We start from the raw sequence: 6,517 nt of genomic DNA on the forward strand, positions 1-6,517 counted from the left end.
TGGGTTGCAGAGTCAGACATGACAGCAAATGAACAACAAACAACAACAAGAGTAGTTTTATTCCTAGTTTTTTAAGGAATACTGTGCTTCCTAATGGAGAAGGCAATGGCAACCCACTCCAGTACTCTTGCCTGGAAAATCCCATGGACGGAACAGCCTGGTAGGCTGCAGTCCATGGGGTCGCTAAGATTTGGACATGACTGAAGTGACTTAGCAGTAGCAGTGCTTCCTAAGGCCCACTTGACTTCACACTCCAGGATATCTGGCTCTAGGTGAGTGATCACACCACCATGGTTGTCCAGGGCATTAAGATTTTTTTTTTTGTATTGTTTTGTGTATTCATCCAGTCTCATCACTTCATAGCAAATAGATGGGGAAACAATGGAAACAGTGATAGACTTTACTTTCTTGGGCTCCAAAATCATTGCAGATGGTGACTGCAGCAATGAAATTAAAAGATGCTTGCTCCTTGGAGGAAAAGCTATGACAAATCTTGACAGCATATTAAAAAACAGAGACATTATTTTGCTGACAAAGTTCTGTGTAGTCAAAACTATGGTTTCTCCAGTAGTCATGTACAGATGTGAGTTGGACCATAAAGAAGGCTGAGCACTGAAGAATTGATGCTTTCAAACTGTGGTGCTGGAGAAGACTCTTGAGAGTCCCTTGCACATCAAGGAGATCAAACCAGGCAACTGTCTATTTAGTCAACTGCTTTGTCAGTTGTTTAATTTGCTCTTACTTTCTCCCATTCTGATAGTTCTCTTTGCACTTTGATTATGGTTTCCTTTGTTGTGAAAAGCTTTTAAATTTAATTGGGTTCCACTTGCTTATTTTAATTTTTATTTCCATTACTCTAGAAGGTGGGGTCATAGAGGATCTTGCTGTGATTTACATCAAAGAGTGTTCTGCCTGTTTCCCTCTAAGAGTTTTATGGTTTTCAGCCTTACATTTATGTATTTAATTCATTTTGAGTTTATTTTTCTCTTTGATGTTAGGAGGTGTCCTAATTTTATTCTTTTACACCTAGCTACCCAATTTTCCCAGCATCACTTATTGAATAGACAGTCTTTTCTCCATTGTATATTCTTTCCCCCTTTGTCAAAGATAAGGTGCCCATACATCTGTGGATTTATCTCTGGGTTTTGTATCTTGTTCCATTCGTCTATAATTTCTGTTTTTGTTCAAGTACCATACTGTTTTGATGACTGTAGCATTGTCGTATAGTCTGAGGTCAGGGAGGTTGATTCCTCTAGCTCCATTCTTCTTTCTCAAGATTGCTTTGGCTAACTATTCTGGGTATTTTGTGTTTCCATACAAATTGTGAAATTATTTGTTCTGTGAAAAATACCATTGGTAGTTTGAGAGGGAGTTGAGTCTATAGATTGCTTTGGTATTATAGTTGTTTTTAGAATATTGATTCTTCCAGTCCAAGAACATGGTATATTGCTCCATCTGTTGATGTCGTCCATAATTTCTTTCATTTGTGTCATATTTTTCTGCATAAAAGTCTCTTGTCTCTTTAAGTAAATTTATTTCTAAGTGTATTATTCTTTTATTGTTGTTGCAATGATAAAAAAATCGTTTCCTTAATTTCTCTTTAGGATTTTTCATTGTTAGTGTATAGAAGTACAAGGGATTTCTGTGTACTAATTTTGTATCCTGTGCCCTTACTATATTCATTGATTAGTACTAGTAATTTTCTGGTGGTATCTTTAGAGTTTTCTATGTAAACAATCATGTCATCTGCAAACAGTGAGAGTTTTACTTCTTTTCCAATCTGGATTGCTTTTCTTTTCTTCTCTGATTGTTGTGGCTAGACCTTCAAAACTATTTTGAATATTAGTGGTGAGAGTGGGCACCCTTGTATCGGTCCTGATTTTAGAGGAATTTCTTTCAATTTTTCCCCATGGAAAATAATATTTGTTGTGGGTTTTTTGCATATGGCCTTTATTATGTTGAGGTATATTTCTTCTATGCCTACCCTCTGGAGAGTTTTTTTTTTTTTTAGCTCATAAATGGATGTTGAATTTTGTCAAAAGCTTTTTCTGCATCTATTGAGATGATCCTATGGTTTTTATTTTTCAGTTCATTAATGTGGTATATCATACCGATTAATTTTCATATATTAAAAAATCCTTGCACTGCTGGGGTAAAACCAACTTGGTTGTTATGTATGATCTTTTTAATGTGTTGCTGGATTCTGTTTGGTAGAATTTTGAAGATTTTTGCATTTATGTTCATCAGTCGTATTGGCCTGTAGTTTTCAATTTTCTTTCTTTCTTTCTTTTGCATCTTTGTCTTTTTTGGTATCAAGGTGATGGTAGCCTTGTAGAATGAGTTTGGGAGTTTTCCTTCCTTTGTGATTTTCTGGAAGAGTTTGAGTAGGATAGATGTTAACTCTTCTCTAAACTTTTGGTAGATTTTACCTGTGAAGCTATCTAGCCCTGGACTTTTCTTTGTTGGAAGATTTTTGATTACAGTCTTGATTACTGTGTTTGTGATTTATCTGTTCATATTTTCTCTTTCTTCTTGGTCATACTTTTAGTTCTAGAAGGTCATACTTTTCTAAGAATTTGTCCATTTCTTCCAGGTTTTCCATTTTATTGCCATTAGTTGCTTATAGTAGTCACTTATAACCCTTTGTATTTCTTTTTTGTCTCTTGTAATTTCATCTTTTTCATTTCTAATTTTATTGATTTCAGTCTTCTCCCTTTTTTTCTTGATGAGTCTGACTAATGGTTAGTTGATTTTATCTTCTCGAAGAACTACCTTTTCGTTTTATTGGTCTTTGATATAGTTTCCTTCATTTCTTTCATTTCTGCTATGATCCTATGGCTTCTTTCCTTAAACCAGCTTTGAGAGTTCTTTTGTTCTTCTTTTCCTATTTGCTTTAGGGGTAAGGTTAGGTTGTTTATTTGATGTCTCTCTTGTTTTTTGGGGGGAGGTTTGTATTGCTATAAACTTTCCTCCTAGCACTGCTTTTACTGTATCACATAGATTTTGAGTTGTTGTGTTTTCATTGTCATTGTTTCTAGGTATATTTTCATTTCCTTTTTCATTTCTTCAGGGATCTGTTGGTTATTCAGAAGTGTATTGTCTGGCCTCCATGTGTTTGTGTTTTGTATAGTTTTCTTTCTTGTAGTTGTTATTTAATCATATAGTGTTGTGGTCAGAAAAGATGCTTGAAGTTGTTTCAATTTTTAAAAACTTACTATGTCTTGATTTATGGCCAGAGATGTGATCTATCCTGGATAATGTTCCGTGTGCACTTGAGAAAAAAGTGAAATCTATTGTTTTCAGGTGAAATGCCCTGTAGATGTCAATTAGGTCCAACTGGTCCAATGTATCCTTTAAAGCTTTCTGTCTCAATAATCTATCTGTTCATTAAAGTGAATTGGGTATTAATATCTTCCACTATTATTATGTAACTATAAATTTCCAATTTAATAATTGTTAGCATTTGCCTTATGTATTTTGGTGCTCCTTTGTTGGGTATATATGTGCAATTGTTATCTTCTCCTTGGAGTGATCTCATGATTATTATGTAATGCTTTTCTTTATCCAAACCCATGTCCATCGAGTAGGTGATGTCATCCAACCATCTCATCCTCTGTCGTCCCCTTCTCCTCCTGCCTTTAATCTCTCCCAGCATCAGGGTGTTTTCCAATGAGTCAGTTCTTCACATCAGTTACCACTTACTTTATTGTTTTGTGCTTGTTTTGGTAGACTTTTTTTCTTATTTCCTATCTAGAGAATTTCCTTTAGCATTCATTGGAGAGCTAGTTTGATGGTTCTAAATTCTGCTAACTTTTGCTTGTCTATAAAGTTTTTCATTTCTCCTTCACATCTGAATGAGATCCTTCCTGGATAGAGTAATCTTGGTTGTAGGTTTCCGCTTTCATTACCTTAAGTATATCCTGCCATTACTTTCTGGCCTGCACAATGTCTGTTAAAAGATTATCTTTTAGCTTCATGGGAATCCCATTGTATATTATTTGCTGCTTTTCCTTTTCTACTTTTCATATTCTTTGTGTTCAATTTTTATTAGTTTGATTAACATGTGTCTTGATTTGTTTCTCCTTGGGTTTATCCTATATGTAGCTCTCTGGGCTTCCTGGACTTGGGTGTCTATTTCCTTTCCCATTTTAGGGAATTTTTCAACTATAATCTCCTCAAATATTTCCTCATGCCCTTTCCTTTTGTCTTCTGGGATCCTTGTAATTCTAAATGTTGGGTGCTTAATGTTGTCTCAGAGGTGTCTGAGACCATCCTCATTAGTTTTTTTTTTTTTTTTCTCATTACTTTTGATTCTTTTTTTCTTTATGGTGTTTTGATTCAGTTATTTCCACCAGTGTATTTTCCAGCTCACTTATCTTCTTCTGTCTCAGTTACTCTACTGTTGGTTCCCTCCAGTTTACTTTTACTCTCAGCTATTCATTGTTCATTATTGTTTATTCTTTAATTCATCTAGGTCCTCGTTAAATATTTCTTACATCCTCTTTATCTGTGTCTCCAGTTTTTTTATCTGTGCCTCCAATTTTACTTTCAAGATCTTGGATCATTTTTACTATCATTACTCTGAATTCTTTTTCAGTTGGAATGCCTATTTCCTCTCCATTCATTTGGTTATGTGGGTTTTTACCATGTTCATTTATCTTCTGTGTCCATCTTTGACTTTTCATTTTGCTTAATTTACTGTTTGGTGGGGGGGTCTCTTTTCTGGTGGGCTGGAAGGTGGTAGGTAGTTCCTCCTAATTGTGGAGTCTGCCCCCAGTGGGTGGGGTTAGGCCACTGCCTTGTTAAGGTTTCCTGGTTGGGGGGCTTGTGCCTTTGATCTTGTGGATGGAGCTGCATCTATCTCTCTTGAGGGCAGTGCCATGTCCAGTGGTGTGCTCTGGGGTGTCTATGTGCTCAGTGTGTCTTAGGGCATCCTGTCTGCTAATGTGCAGGATTGTGCCCCTTTTTTTTCTGAAGAATTGGCATGGGGTGTACATCCCTGGATTTTGCTGGCTTTTGTAGGGGGCTCTCACCTACTAAATTTTCATGAAGCTGGAAGTTCTCTGGTGGTCCAAAGTCCTGGAGTTGTGTCTCTTGCCTCTGGGTTTTAGGTCCAACCACTTACAGTAACATCAATACTCCACAGGCCACACAGCACAGAAGACAAACACCTGTTGCTGCTGCTAAGTCACTACACTAATGGTAAAACAACTCTCAACAGCCAAGAATACCCCAAAAGTTTCACACACTTATCTAGGAAAAAGAAGAGGGAAGTAGGAGGAAAGGGGAAAAAAGGATAAGAGGAGTCAAAAGAGAAGAAGGCAATCAAGCCAATAATCAAACTCTAAGTAAAAATCAATACTAAAAGTTAGACTCTCAAAGATACAAAGTTAAAAACCAAAGATCAATGAACAAAAATAAAAAACATGGAAAAAGTAGTTTCTCAAAAATACAAAAACAGGGCTTCCTGGTGGCTCAGTGGTAAGGAATCTGCCTGCCAATGTAGGAGACATGGGTTCAATCCCTGATCCAGAGAGATCCTGCATACCGTGGGGCAACAAAACCTGTGGGACAAAACTATTGAGCCTGTGCCCTAGAGCCTGGGAGCTGCAACTACTGAAGCCCGTGTGCCCAGGTGCCACCACACTGAGAAACTTGCACATCACAGCTACAGAGGGACCCCCACTCACTGCAACTAGAGAAAAGCCTGTGCAACAACGAAGACCAAGCTCAGCCAAAAATAAGTAAATATATAAACAAAATTTAGAAAGAAATACAAAATAAAAAATCAGAAATAAGACATACAGATGGCTAACAAACACATGAAAAGATGCTCAACATCACTCATTATCAGAGAAATGCAAATCAAAACCACTATGAGGTACCATTTCACGCCAGTCAGAATGGCTGTGATCCAAAAGTCTACAAGCAATAAATGCTGGAGAGGGTGTGGAGAAAAGGGAACCCTCTTACACTGTTGGTGGGAATGCCAACTAGTATAGCCACTATGGAGAACAGTGTGGAGATTCCTTAAAAAACTGGAAATAGAACTGCCTTATGATCCAGCAATCCCACTGCTGGGCATACACACTGAGGAAACCAGAATTGAAAGAGACACATGTATCCCAATGTTCATCGCAGCACTGTTTATAATAGTCAGGACATGGAAGCAACCTAGATGCACATCAGCAGATGAATGGATAAGAAAGCTGTGGTACATATACACAATGGAGTATTACTCAGCCATTAAAAAGAAGGCATTTGGATCAGTTCTAATGAGGTGGATGAACCTGGAGCCTATTATACAGAGTGAAGTAAGCCAGAAAGAAAAACACCAATACAGTATATGAATGCATATACATGGAATTTAGAAAGATGGTAACAATAACCCTGTATACGAGACAGCAAAAGAGACACTGATGTATAGAACAGTCTTTTGGACTCTGTGGGAGAGGGCGAGGGTGGGATGATTTGGGAGAATGGCATTGAAACATGTATAATATCATATATGAAACGA

The sequence above is a fragment of the Bubalus bubalis genome, chromosome 15 (assembly GCF_019923935.1).
Source record: "Bubalus bubalis isolate 160015118507 breed Murrah chromosome 15, NDDB_SH_1, whole genome shotgun sequence".
Lineage (NCBI taxonomy): Eukaryota > Metazoa > Chordata > Mammalia > Artiodactyla > Bovidae > Bubalus > Bubalus bubalis.